This window comes from Mandrillus leucophaeus, unplaced genomic scaffold (assembly GCF_000951045.1).
Source record: "Mandrillus leucophaeus isolate KB7577 unplaced genomic scaffold, Mleu.le_1.0 Scaffold135, whole genome shotgun sequence".
Taxonomy (NCBI): Eukaryota; Metazoa; Chordata; class Mammalia; order Primates; family Cercopithecidae; genus Mandrillus; species Mandrillus leucophaeus.
In genome coordinates, this window is record NW_012101310.1 from 2,561,132 (window position 1) to 2,576,071 (window position 14,940).

The 14,940-nt window shown below is 48.1% G+C and overlaps 2 long non-coding RNA genes across 2 annotated transcripts in view; one reads left to right on the plus strand and one right to left on the minus strand.

The window, feature by feature from the left end:
• LOC105534444 overlaps positions 1-3,551 on the minus strand; it is a 9,111-nt gene extending 5,560 nt beyond the window's left edge. Inside the window, exon 1 of the long non-coding RNA XR_001005274.1 lies at positions 3,058-3,551. This is a non-coding gene — a long non-coding RNA (uncharacterized LOC105534444). The remainder of the gene's footprint in view (positions 1-3,057) is intronic.
• The window catches only part of LOC105534445, a 104,157-nt gene extending 90,228 nt beyond the window's left edge, over positions 1-13,929 (plus strand). The window contains exons 2-4 of the long non-coding RNA XR_001005275.1: positions 1,851-1,960; positions 5,223-5,302; positions 13,667-13,929. This is a non-coding gene — a long non-coding RNA (uncharacterized LOC105534445). The remainder of the gene's footprint in view (positions 1-1,850; positions 1,961-5,222; positions 5,303-13,666) is intronic.
• The last annotated feature ends 1,011 nt before the right edge of the window (positions 13,930-14,940 follow it).

Below are 14,940 nucleotides of genomic sequence, written 5' to 3' on the forward strand. Positions count from 1 at the left end.
GCCCGGCCAGAAACCACATCTTTAACTCTAAAGGGAAGTAAAATGACTCGCCCAAGGCCACGGGGTGGAGGAGGGTTGGGCAGCCCCGTAAGCGAGCAACGTCCTGAACAGCAGGTCTCAGCACACACGAATCTGTGCCTCTGGGCCATCCCTGAAATGTGTCAGGGGATGGCGGTTCGGTAAAGCATACAATAAAGAACTTATTAAAACTTCCAAAGTTTCTTTGAACCAGGACAAAACCCTGGCATTCTGTGGCAGCATCCATTCTCGTATCTACTGAAAAATCCTGATGTACATTGCCATTAGAATTGATCATAATGCTTCAGGGCCTCACCCTCCGTAATGTGCTGGCTACCTGCGTCGTGACTGACGCTTTATTTAGTCATCACTTGCATAGTGCTGAACAAATATTAATCCACCTAATCTGTGCAACATCCTTATGATGTAGTGGCTATTATTAGCACCATCTCCATTTTACATATTTGGAGTAATGGGGCGTGGAGAGGTGAAGTAACTTGCCCCAAGTCACGTTGCTAGAAAGGAGTAAGACTGGATTCAAGCCAGGCAGTCTAGGTATGGCCCATGCTCTTCAACGCTGGGCTACTGAACTTCTGTTCAATGAAGGAAGGCTGTTCAGGGCACGGAGCCTCACACTGGGGGCTCTGTGTTGTTTGGGCACTTGTCTTGGCTCCCAGAATGGGTTTCAGCTGGTAATAATCGTAACCATAATAATCTATACTGTGGCTGGGGTGGTCTTTTGGAAACATAGGTCCAATTACATTAAGCCCCTACCTCTGCTTATATCTCTTCAATGGATTCTTATTGTTCTTCAAGTAATGACCAAAATCCTTCAGAAGGCCCTCGAGCCCCTGCAAGACCTGGCCTCTGTCTACCGCAGAGCTCTAACCCTCTCTGACATTTGCTCTCTGCCCTTCAATCTCCCTGTCGTCTTTTATTTCCTGTTATCCCAGGGCCTTTGCCCAAGCCATTGCCTCTCCCTGAAAGACTTTCCATTCACCTCCCACCCTTCCTTTGGCATTCAGCCTAACATCACCTCCTCCAGGAAGCCTTCCCTGACTCCATCTTCTGGGTCAGTTTCTCTATTGAATATTCTTGTGGGAGGGTGCTCCTCTCCTTCCTAGTGCAGACCTGACTTTGTTATTGTACTTCTGTAAGTGTGAATCTTTGGTGAGTGTCTGTCTTTCTCACCAGATGGTAAAGCCCCCGTGTCGTGTCTTTTTTTTTTAAATTGAGACAGGTCTCACTCTGCCACCCAGGCTGGAGTACAGTGGTGCAATCTCTGCTCCCAGCAGCCTGTACCTCCCGGGCTCCAGCAATCCTTCTGCCTCAACCTCCTGAATAGCCAGGTTTACAGGTGTGCATCACCATGCATGGCTAATTTTTTTGTATTTTTGGTGGAGATGGGGTTTCACCATGTTGCCAAGGCTGGTCTTGAACTCCTGACTTGAAGTGATCTACCCACCTCGTCCTCCTGAAGTGCTGGGATTACAGGCGTGAGCCACTGTGCCTGGTCCATGCATCTGATTTCTTATCCCCAGTGTCTTGCACAGTGCCTGACACATTCCAACGTACCAGCACACAAATCAGGGCCCCTTTTTGCTCTGAAGTTTCATGATGCAAAGTGTGAGTTGACCCCCACCACTACCAATTTGAGAGACACCAAGGTACCTCACATTTGGACTCTGGGTCAGTTAACTCATCCCAGATTATGCATTTTGTATGCTTGACATCTGGTGTAAGAACCACATCAATTGTACAGCCTTTCCCTGCCTTATCTCTTTTTGATCCTTGCAGCAATAAGGGCTGAAACTATTCTCTTCATCTTATAGATGACAATCCCATGGCTCAGAGAGTGTAACCTGGCCAACATCACCCAGCTAACAAGTGTTGAAGATCAGAGTGGGACTGACTGCTCATCTCCTTCTACATCATTTACTAGGTATGGGCTTACCTTACGCTACTGAGATCTCCTAAGTTTGCTGCTCTTTTCTCTGAGTTCTGAGAGTCAGGTGTAATCCCCCACAAAACACACAATCATTGTTTCCTTCTTTCAACTCAGCAACGGCCTTTGCTCTTACTTCTGGTCACGGAGTAAGAAATGGGAGTGCCTGGAAACACCCGCGTGCAGGTTGGGCCCACCTGGGGAGGAGGGTACGGCTGCCCAAAGAACTAGGGCTCTGACTTCAGTCCCCTGGAGAGAGCTGTCCATCTCTAATTCAGCGTTGTCAGGACCAGATCACTCTATCCCTGGGACTCTGTCTTGATGTGAAAAAATCTTACAACTATCTGCCTCTTTGGTTGCACGCAATAGAGTGAGGTGTGACGCGCAACTCGGCTGATGAAATCCATGAGGCCGAAGTCCCCTGACTTCTGGGTCTTGGAGACTGGCTGGGCACATGTATTGGCTGCGTGTGTGTGTGAGTGAGGGTGGGGTGGGAACACTGCAGAGAGAGGAGTTGTGTGCACTGAATGAGCATGGAGGCAAAGTAGTCCCTACCCCCCTTCATGTATCCCATCTGGGCAGGTGGAAGAGGAAGTGAATACGAGGGGCCGTTCTGGGTGGTTCTGCTCTGTTTGCTTTTACCATAGCCCGGTTCACACCCCTTCATGCATGTAAGGGCACAAGAGTCATTGGGGAACTTTCCATCCTCTCCCGTGCTAAAGACTTTTCTCCCCAGCAGAGATTCTTCCCAACAGAGAAGCCAGATGGGGTCTTTGTCTCCCCAGGTTCCAAGCTAAAGGGATAATTTCCCATTCTGCCTGGTAGGCAGGATCATTCGTGGCCTATCAGGGGTGGAAGGGGCTGTTGAGACTCTCTTCCCAGCCTCCGTGAGGAAAACGGCCCAGAGGAGAAAACACCTGCCCCACGTCCTCTTGGCTGGCCACCCCAGCAGGACCTGAGACCGGGGTCACAGGATCCCCAGTCGGGACGCAGTGTCCGGCTACTTGCTCTTGCAGCCTCAGCAGGCCTGGTCTTGCCCCTGCTTGTCCAAGCCTCTCTGGCCACCCTGCCAGGTAGGTCTTACGTGCACTCACCTCGTCCCAGCGGGGCTTGCTAGGTGGAAGCGGCAACGTGTTGCTGCCCAAGAGCCTCAGGTCCACAGACATGTCTGCGTACGGCACCTGCGTCTCACCTCCTCTTCCCATGACCAAACTACAGGTCCAGTTTTTCAGGAGACACCTCGATGTTGAGGGAATACCAGATGACCCAGAACAGTAGGCTGAAAGCCAGGATCAGGGCACCTGTGTAGACGAAGAAGTCCCAGTAACTCAGGGAGGCCAAGATCCCCAGCAGCAAAAAGACCAGGCCGACCACATCCAGCAGGAGGGCGAGGACCAGGAAGAGCACACAGCGCCCTGGATGGCATCTTCCCCACAGACTCCCCAGGAGCATTGCCCAGGAGGAGCGGGAGGAGCCCAGCTGCACTCCCGGGGGTGATTTGCATGGGAGGGTGGCGGTCCTGCCTGCTGCTGCCTTCTCTGCCTGCTGGGTGTGAGCAAATGAGCGAGCCTGCGCGTCTTGGAGCCACAAGGAAGTACACGTGGGTCTTACCTTTATGAGCACGGCAGCCAGTGGGGCAGGATATTTCTTAACTGTTTCATGGCTCAGGAATGATCTGGACCCAAACAGCCTGACATCCTTGTTAATTGGGCTGGTCATTGCTGGGATCAACAATCCACGTGGCAGAGGAGTCAGGGTGCCCTTGGATGCATCTGCCAAGTTGGTGGTCCCGTGATTCTGGGGGAGGGGCCGTTCTGTGCCTTGTTCTCTAACCTGGGAGCCGGAGAGCCTGAGTGCCCTGTTTCTGAGACACAGCTGCTGTTTCTAGTACAGTGGGGTGGTGTGGCGGAGTTTCCATTCCTCTTCACCTCTCTGCCCTACTCTCTCCCTTGCGGGGAAAGGTTTTATGTAGAGGCCACAGACAAGAGTTTGTAACATCGATCGATTTTGAAGTGTTGCTGTAAGAATTGGTCCATATTAGCAAGAGAAGGTTTGCCTTCTTGTAGAGGCCTCGCTCTGCAGACAGAAGGATCTGAGCTCCCTGGGATCATAGACAGTAAGGATAAGGGCAGGAAAGGGGCAGAGATGGAAAAGACATCTTCTCCATCCACCCCACTTCAGGTCAACCTCACTCGACACAGACATTGAGCATCCAGGGAAATGCCGATTCCTCAGGTTCTGGATCTACTCAAGATTCTCAGTACAGTTGTCCCTTGTTGTCTGTGGGGGATGGGCTCCAGGACCCCTGGGGACCCCAGAATCCACAGATGCTCAAATTCCTTATATAGAACCTTTGCGCAGCTGGGTGCAGTGACTCAAGCCTGTAATCCCAGGGCTTTGAGAGGCCGAGGCGGGTGGATTGCTTGAGCTCAGGAGTTTGATACCAGCCCGGGCAACATAGGGATATCCCGTCTCCACAAAAAACACAAAAATTGGCCAGGTGTGGTGGTGTATGCCTGTAGTCCTAGCTACTCAGGAGGCTGAGGCAAGAGGATTGCTTGACCACAGGAGGTCAAGGCTGCAGCAGTAAGCCGTGATTATTCCACTGCACTCCAGCCTGGGAGACGTAGTGAGTGAGATCCTGTCTCAAAAAAAAAAAAAAAAAAAAAAATCCCAAACAAAAACCAAAAAACTACCTATGTACATCCTCCCCTAGGCTTTAAATCATCTCTAGATAACTTATAATACCTAATACAAAGTAAATGCTACACAAATAGTTGTTATACTATATTTTCTATTCATGTTTTTGATTGTTGTATCATTATTTATATTTGCGGTTTTTCTGAATATTTTAGGTTCATGGTTGGTTGAATTTGCAGACATGGAACCCCCAGATACAGAGGGCTGACTGTATTACTATTTTTACACACACAAGCACACTCACATACATGTTTCCTGCTAAAATACTATGCCATATTTACGAGCAAAAGGAAGCAAATTGAAACCACTTGCTATTTCAGTATCCAGAGCTAATTAGCACAAACTCCTTGGGATGCATCCTGCAGAACCATAAACATCCTTCTTCCTTACAGAAATGGGCCACATCATACTCTACGTTCCGCAGTCTGCGTTCCCTCTCATAATACCTGGCCATTATGGAAAATGGCTAACCATGGCCCCACTCCAGGTGACTGGCCAGGCTGTGAAGTGCCCCTCCACCTCTGCCCCTGTGTATCTTTCTTACTCTCGTTTCCCAAAGTTACCACTCCTGTGTGTTGAGGCAGCCTCGATATTTGCACAGCTGAGAGAGACCCACTGGGATGTTTGATGCAAAGCCAGGTGAGTCTGGCGCCCTGGATGGGGGGCAGGCTAGAAAGAAAACAAGGGAGATGAAAGTGAGTAGGGAGGGTGACTCCAAGTGTGGGAACCAGAAACTGCCTGGGCGGAGGCAGGCATGGATGAGGGGCAGGTGATCAGAGAGCAGTTTGCTCCAGCCCCGTTAGCAAAAAGAACACCACCACCCTCTTCTTCCCACGGAGATCCTTCATGACTTGCTCACTTCCCAAGGCTGGATCCACAGCTGGAAATAGCTGCATGGTTTGCCAGGGCCGCCGTAACAAAGCACCACAGCCAGGGTGACTCGAACAACAGAAATGTATCATCTCCCAGTTCTGGAGCCTGGAAGTCCTGAGACCAGCGTGTCTCCAGGGTTGGTTCCCTTGAGGGCTGTGAGGCAGAATGGGGTCCAGGCCTCGGCCCTAGCTCTGGGTGGTTTGCTGGCCTTCTGTGACATTCCTGGCCTTGTAGATGCACCACTTTGATCTCCACCTTTATCTTCACATGGCGTTCTCCCTGTGCGTATGTCTGTGTCCACCTTTTCCCCGTTATAAGAAGCATCATCCTGCTCCAGTATGAATTCATCCTAACTAATTAGATCTGCAAAGATCCCACTTCCAAATAAAATCCCACTCTGAGTTATGGGGGGTTAGGATTTCAGCATATGAATTGAGAGGACAGAATTGAAGCCACAGCCCATAGCAATAGTTAAAAGTTTTGTTTGTTTATTTGGACATCCTTTGATTTCTAGCCCGTATAGATAGAAAATTTAGACTCTCAAACCAAGTTTTCGGAAAAAAACATAATTGCAAAGTCAGCACCCCATTGATGGTGGCCCACCATGCCACCAGGCACCAGGACAGATGCTTCAACCCCTCCCCGTCTCCCCTGGGGACACGGAGATGCTGTTGGCTATCTCTGCGTCCCTGGGTGAGAAGCTGAGAAGGTGGGGTCTTCTTGCCCTGCTTGGGTTCTGGCTACAGTCCCTTCTGTTTACCAGGCCAAAGTGCTCATTCTCCAAGAGTGGATAACCCTAAGTGACCCCTACACATTTTGAAGTTTGAGCTGAAGTGGGATTTAAATTAAACCAATATTATTAGCACCTACTATGGGTCAGGCAGTGGGATCAAGATCGAGTATGATCTTGATCTTGGCCTAACATCACCGAGATAACACGCTAAGAGTGGAGGCGATAATTAACACATGAATGATATAATTTCAGATTATATTGCAATTTAATAATTTCAGAAAAAATTGCAAAAACAGGGAAGTATAAGACAGTAGACATCTGTTGCATTCCTCTGGACGTTTGCTTTCTGAACCATAACACAGCGTGGAAGACACAGGCGGACGCCTAGACCCTGGCCTATAACTTCCAGTTTGGTCACCGAGGGCCCCTCTGCCTCTCTCCTTCTGAGATTTTTGCTGGGCTTTTGGGGCTGCAGCCACCCCTGTGCCTCTGAGAGGTCTGTCTTTCTGCTGCTGCCTCACAGCTCTGCCTCTTCTCGGCAATTGAGACTTTGTCACTCCCGTGGCAAAGTCATCATGATTTGTCATCTGTGATGTCACCAGATGACAGCCTCTCCATGACCTGGATCCTAAAGGGCAGGTGACTGAGACCAGGATGGACTAGCCAGGTGCTCAGCTGACCCAGCGTCACAGATCCCAGACCTGACTGTATGAATGACAAAAGCCCTATCCCCTCCTGGGTGGCAGGCATAGAAGGTGGGCGGGTCTAGCCATACTAGTCCGTTCATTAGGCCTGCCTGCCTTTTCATAAGGCCTACAGAGCTTAGTAGAATGCCTGGCTGTGCCACTCACCTGCTGTGTGACCTTGAGCCAGGCCAGTCACTTACCCTCTCTGTGCCTCAATTTCCTCACAGGGTTACTGTGAGGCTTAAGTGAGTTCATGGGTGTGAAGTGCTCAGAACCCGCCCTCTGTAAACAGGGACAAGTGTTATTGTTGTGGTTGCCACTGGGATCTTTACATTTCTGCCATGATGCTTCTGTAAGGAGAACCCCAGGTTGGAAGGCATCCATCCATGACTCTCTGGCACCATCCTTTTCTCCCCTTTACCAACCTCAGCTTCACTTGGTTGCAGCTGCCCATCCCTTGGCCTCCCCATACTACCCTAAATCTATTAGGACGTGCGGTGCCATTTCACCATTCTTAGGTACAAATCCTTTATTTTCATGAAATCCCCTTCCCAGACCCATTTTATCCTTCAGATCCCTTACCTCTACCAAAGTGGCTCTTTATCTTCACCATCCTCAAATCCGTCAACGCTCCCTACTCTCGTAATCCAGTGTTTATCAAGCCTCACTTGTTGTCTAAGTGTACCATCCCTGCAATCTACGTCTCTTACTTATTATAGAATATTATATTCGTTTGTTAATACTATATTATTTTGTTAATTTTTAGAAATGGATTTGTTGTCTCTACTAAAAAAATACAAACAAATTAGCCGGGCATGGTGGCTGGTGCCTGTAGTCCCAGCTACTCGGGAGGCTGAGGCAGGAGAATGGCGTGAATTCGGAGGTAGAGCTTGCAGTGAGCTGAGATTGTGCCACTACACTCCAGCCTGGGTGACAGAGCGAGGCTCCATCTCAAAAAAAAAAAGAAAAAAAAAAGTGATTTGTTAAAACTGCAATCAGTTATTGTCACCATCAGTGAAACACTGGTGTGACTTAGACAGAAAGTACTTGGGAATAAATACACTGAACACAAAACAATTGTAATTAAATCAGACCAGGGGTACTCAAACTTTTTCTGTATTGGGCCAGATAGTAAACGTTTTGGGTTTTGCAGGCAATCCTGTTGGTCTGTTACAACTATTCAACACTGTCATTATAGCGTGATATGGTTTGACTTTGTGTCCCCACCCAAATCTCATCTCAAATTATATTCCACATAATTCTCACTATCCCCACCTGTCAAGGGAGAGACCAGGTAGAGGTAATTGGATCATTGGGGTGGTTTCCCCCATGCTGTTCTTGTGATAGTGAGTTCTCACAAGATCTAAGGGGCTCGTCCCCCTTCGCTGGGCACTTCTCCTTCCTGCCTCCTTGTGGAAGGTGCCTTGCTTCCCCTTCCCCTTCCACCATGATTGTAAGTTTCCTGAGGCCTCCCCAGCCTTGCTGAACTGTGAGTCAATTAAACCTCTTTCCTTTATAAATTACCCAGGCTTGGGTATGTCTTTATAGCAGTATGAAAACAGACTACTGCATGGTGAAAGAACCAGAGATGAGATGTAAATGAATAACTGTGGCTGCGTTCCAATAAAACTTTACTGTAATCCCAGCACTTTGGGAGGCTGAGATGGGCAGATCACCTGAGGGTTAGGAGTTTGAAAGCAGCCTGTCCAAATGGTGAAAACTTGTCTACTAAAAATACAAAAAATAACTGGATGTGTTTGCCCATGCCTGTAGTCCCAGCTACTCAAGAGGCTGAGGCAGGAGAATCGCTTGAACTAGGGAGGTGGAGGTTGCAGTGAGCCGAGATCGCACCACTGCACTCCAGCCTGGATGACAGAGTGAGACTCCAACTCCAACAAAACAAAACAAAACACCTTTACTTACAAAACCAGGCAGTAGGCCAGATTCGCTGATTTCCAGATTAGACATTGTTGCCTACTGAAATTGCTCTCTTTCTCAAATAAAGGCTGAAGACTCACAGAGTTTAGAGAGGTAGATAATATCACCAACCAGCGGCTTTGTCTTGGAAGTCATAGGAAAGATTGAATGAAAATTGAAATGGCTATGCCTTTTAATGTGAGCCTGTGTGCCAGCTGAAATCACTTCCCATACTGCCAGTGATGTAGTGCCAGAATTTGGAAAAATGTTGACCCTGATCAACGCTCTCCAATCAATCTTCATTTACTCCTCCTTTTTCTCAGGGTGGGACTTAGGGTCAGTATTTTCGGAAATGTATTCTTTCTTAACTTAGTGACCCCTGACAATTTTCAGAGCTCTTCATTCCTCCTCTGTTAGGCTACCAGAGGGTCTTATAAGAATTCCCCCAATTGTGCTGCCTGGACCTCTGTTATCCATGCTCGAGGACCCTCCCTCCAGCTCAGGAAACTCTAGCCCTCTTCTCTCGTTTTCCTGTCTTATTCCCCACTGGGCTGACCTAACCCTTCATGACTCCCGCCCAGATCTCAAAAGCATCCTCCCATTACCACCTCCTTGTTGCTCATCACCTTCCTTTTCTCCAGGTTGGTAACCTTACCCCTTTCAGCAGACAATAATATTTCCATGCATTTGTGTTGTACTTCATGTACAATGGACGTCAATCTACATCCAGCATCTCCTCGTCCTCCCTGCAGCCCTGTTCCTCTTCCAGAGTTGAAAGCTGTTAAGACAGTTGCCTAGGTTCAGCCAGCAAGTAGGCAACAGAGCTGCAATTAGAACCTGGTCCTGTTGTCTAATGGGCATTAATTACGAATACCACTCCTCTCCCTTTCCTGTTCTCCACCCTTGTGCCAATTGTCTCCCAAATCCTCAGAGAATCAAGTTAGTTTCTTTCTTATTCCCATTTAATGAATTTTGGTTCTTTTTGAGATGGAGTCTCACTCTATTGCCCAGGCCAGGCTGGAGTGCAGTGGCATGATCTTGGCTCACTGCAACCTCTGCCTCTTGGATTCAAGAGATTCTTCTGCCTCAGCCTCCCGAGTAGCTGGCATTACAGGCACATACCACCACACCTGGCTAATTTTTGTATTTTTAGTAGAGACGGGATTTCACCATGTTGGTCGGGCTGGTCTCAAACACCCGACTTCAGTTGATCAGCCTGCCTTGGCCTCCTAAAGTGCTGAGATTACAGGCATGAGCCGCTGTGCCTGGCCTTTAATTAATTTTTAAATTAAAATTATTTATTTTAATTGTAGAAAATGTATGTGACATAACAATTTGCTGCCTTAACCATTTTTAAGTGTACAGTTCAGTGGCATTAAGTGCATTCACATTGTGCCACTATCGCCACCATCCACCTCCAGAACATTTTTATTGTCCTGAAATGAAGCTCTGTGCCCAATACATACCAACCCCCCAGACTCCCTTCCCATAAGCCCCTGCAACCACCATTCTGCTTTCTGTCTTTATGAGTTAGACTACTCTACCTACCACATGTAAATGAAATCATACTATACTTGTCCTTTGGTAATTTGCTTCTTTCGCTGAGTATAGTCCTCAAGGTTCATCTACGTTGTAGCATGTGTCAGAATTTTCTTCTTTTTAAGGCTAAACAACGCTCCATTGCGTGTATTTACCACATTTTATGTATCCATTCACCTGTGGATGGACACTAGGGTTGCTTCTATCTCTTGGCTATTGTGAATGATGCTGCTATAACCATGGGTCTATAAATATCCATTTGAGTCCCTACTTTTGATTCCTTTGGGTACAAGTGTATATACCCAGAAGTAGAATTACTGGATCATATGGTAATTCTATGTTTAATTTTTTTTTTTTTTTTGAGACGGACTCTTGTTCTGTTGCCCGGGCTGGAGTGCACTGGCGCTATCTCGGCTCACCGCAACTTCTGCCACCTGGGTTTAAGTGATTCTCCTGCCTCAGCCTCCTGAGTAGGTGGGATCACAGGTGCGTGCCCCCATGCCTAGCTAATTTTTGTATTTTTAGTAGAGACAGGGATTCACATGTTGGCCAGGCTGGTCTTGAACTCCTGACCTCAGGTGATCTGCCTGCCTCGGCCTCCCAAAGTGCTGGGATTCCAGGCATGAGCCATCATGCCCGGCCTACGTTTAATTTTTGGAGGAACCCATTCTCATTCGAGGATCCCATTCGTTTTCCACAGTGGCTGCAGGATCTTACAATCCCATCAGTGGTCTAGGAGAGTTCTAGTCTCTTTACATCCTCACCCAAATTGGTTGTTTTCGGTTTTCTTGATAATAGTTATCTTACCCTAAAGTGAAAACTGGATTCCTATTTACTTTTATAATAGTCCCCGTTACATTGATTCAAGTAGTTTGTTTAGTTCTCTGCCTCCGTCATGAGGCTGGACATCCAGCACCTGATGTTCATCGAGTAGATTCATTCTTTATAATTCCTGGGATATTCCCAGTTTATTGGAAACGCTGAGGTTGCTTCACCAAATCTTCCCCAACTCTACTCAGCTCTACCCAAAGTCCCTCTGTGGTGTTCTTCTCTTCCTTCCCACCACGTCTGGGGAAGGAGTCTCCCAGCTACCCCCTATCAAAGCAAATTGCTTCCACGATAATACCTTGAAGTCCTATCACGCAGGGAAATCCAGTGCTTCAGGGATCTACTGCGATTGTGGATCCCTTCCACACCTGTGTATTTTTGCTGCCTGTTTCTGCTGACACTCAGCTCCAAGTTTCATTGCTGGGCACGTTGTACAAGGTGTTGAGATGGAAATCCTGAGGCATCACCACCACGAGAGCAGCTGGGTTGGGTGCTAAAGTCGATCTTTCTGTCACCATTTTCTGGCATCACTGGATTGCCCCAGGAGCAATGAGGTGCAAAGCCTGCTTGCAAAGTTCCAGGGTTCAGCTGCCAGAGGTCTTGGCAATCACCCCCATCCTCCCGCAGCCAGGCCCAGCGGCAAGTTCCAGAGGCCCTGCCCAGGCAGCTCCACCCACAGCTTCAGAGCCAGAGCTTCAGGCCTAACTGCCTCTCTGGCCATGACCTCCTCCTGGAGCTGGGGTCTAGCACTCCTGAGCTGCCGAGATGTATTTAAAGACGTGCAAAGCCAGGTATAAGTGAGCAAGAGGAATATGGTGTCTGCCTTCAGGGAGCTTAAAGTGGGGAGAGGGAGGAAGAGAAAAGACAGTGGAAAAGCAGACATGAACTAATCATGTAAATTAACACGTAAATATGACAGAGATCAGAGATCAGCAGTCCGAGGTGAAGGACCATGATCTATGAGAATGTGATAAAGAGGGCGCTGACCAAGGCTTCCCTGAGGCTCTGCGGTTGGAACTGACATTCAAAGGATGAGCAAGCGAGGCCAGGGAAAGGGGTGTGAAGAAGCTCCCAGGTAAGGCAGGAGTGTATGAAAGCACTGATGGTGGTAGATGGCCTTGCCGTGTGGCTGGGACACAGAGGAGAAAGGGACAAAGAGTCATGCTAACATCTTTCTCCTAGGAGTGCTGGGAAGCTGTTGGACAGTTTTAATCAGTAGGGGATGTGATCCACATTTTATTTTTTATTTTTTAAATTAAAAAAAAATTTTTTATTTGGCCAGGCGCAGGGGCTCATGTCTGTAATCCCAGCACTTTGGGAGGCTGAGGCGGGCAGATGACGAGGTCAGGAGATCAAGACCAGCCTGACCAACATGGTGAAACCCCGTCTCTATTAAAAATACAACAACATGGTGAAACCCCATCTCTACTAAAAATACAAAAAACTAACGAGGCGCATGCCTGTAATCCCAGCTACTTGGGTGGCCGAGGCAGGAGAACCGCTTGAACCCGGGAGGCAGAGGTTGTGGTGAGCTGAGATTGCACCACTGCACTCCAGCCTGGGTGACAGAGCGAGACTCCGTCTCAAAAAAAAAAAAAAATTTTTTTTAAAAATTTTACTTTAAGTTCCGGGATACATTTGACCCAGAAATCCCATTACTGGGTATATCCCTAAAGGATTATAAATCATTCTACTCTAAAGACGCATGCACACGTATGTTTATTGCAGCACTATTTATAATTGCAAAGACTTGGAACCCACGCAAACATTCCATATTTTTCTAAGGAGGCTGCTGTACAGAGAACAGATTGGAAGGGGCTGAGATCAGAGGGGAGTGTGGCAAGCAGCAAGCACAGTTGCAGCTGAGCCGGTAGGAGGAAGGTGAGGACAGTGAAGACACCTCTCTTTCCACAGAGGTGGATCAATTTGAGAGCCTGCCGGGGAGTGAAGTCAACAGAACACAGTGGTGGATGCAATGTGGGATGAGGGAAAGGGAAGGGGTCATTGTGGACTACCAGCTTTCTGTTTTGCAAAGCTGGATGCTAATGGTACCTCCCGAGACACTTAACGTCAGATCTACCCTCTTAACAGTTTTAAGCGCACAATACACCATGCTGTACAGCATATTTCTAGAATGTATTGGTTTTGTAGAACTACAACTTCACTGTATTTTGATTTACAAACTTGATTGAAAAGCTACTAGACATCATAAGAAATTAGAAAAAAACACAACAGAACACCCTTCAGCCATGTGAACCAAAGAGATCGGGAAGAACAGCCAAATGAGAGGTGTTACCCAACAGGGCTGTGAGTGAGACCAACATGGTGGACCGACAAGGCTCATCGGGCAGCGTGGAGAGGAGAGATGGGAGGTAGAAAGAGATGAGACGTGGTCTCCAACTCACACTGCTTGCCTTCTCTCTGCAGGGAGCCCCTCTGCCCTTGTTTCCCCCTTCCCTCTTCTGGAATGTTCTATCCAAGGTCTTCACGTGGCTGCCTCATCTTTATTCAGGTCTGAGCACAAACGTTCCCTCTCTAGAGAGGCCTCCTGCAGCCAGAATCCTAAGTAGCCCCTCCTCGTCTCTCTCCTTCACCCGGTTTCTCGGCTGCACAGCCCTCATCTCTCTCTGACATCTTCCTCATTTGATGCTGTCCTTGTTTGTGGCCTGTCTGCTCTTGGCAGGGGGAAGTTCTAGAATGCAGGAACCTTTGTCCGTTTTGTTCACACCCTTTTTCTCCCCAGGGCCCAGCTCAGCACTGAGGCCGTGTGCTCCGGCGCTCCGTAGCTACTCACTGAGTGGATGAATGGAACAGTGTTGTCTTTCAGAGGTCTTATGGGAGAAGGCTTTGTAAACCATCCCATGCCTTTCCCACATCGGCGTTGGCCTCAAGCCCTGGCCACCCCCTTCTCCTGCACACTGAGCAGGCATTCCTCATTCTCCGGAAGCCTGCGTGGCCTCCACCCACGCCCACCTTGGCCTGTCTCTTCTCACACACACAAGGCTCTCCCAGGGGCCAGCCCCACTCCCTTTCATCTGTTTGTTGGGGTGAGCCTGAAAGCAGCTGCTCTGGCCTTGACCATGGGTCAGGCCTGGTGCCAGTTGCTATTCTGGTTTCCCTGCCTGTCCCAGAAAGGCAGCCACGCCCTCTCTCCCGGGGAATGGCGATTCCTGCAGGCACATTCCACTGGCCTCTTCTTCCCTCTTGCCGGCGCCTAGGCACCAGGGGAGTTTGGCAATTGCTCCCAGAATTATTTACTTGAAGTTCTTACCTGACTTTTGTGAGGTTCTTACTCGGATTCTGAGCAAAATTCTAAGTAAAAATGGGCAGGTGCAAATGAGTCTGGGTCTTAAGAGGATCTCTAATAATTACAGTCATGTTACTGGTAAGACCCTGCACTTTGTTGCCAAAATGTTATAGCCTTTGTTTGAAATCAGATATCTATGTCCTACCCGAAAGAGTCTATATATGGTTTTACATGTTCAAACGTAAAGCTATTTTTACTGATGATTTGGGAATTCTTGCATTATGGTTGTAGCCTGAAATTCCCCCTTCTTGTGACAAAGATAATAACAATATCTGCATTTTACTGAATACCTACTGTTTGAGTCAGTTCAGGCTGCTGTTACAAAGTGCTATGGACTGAGTGGCTTATCTTATAGGCAACAGTCATTTATTTCTCACATTTCTGGAGGCTGTAA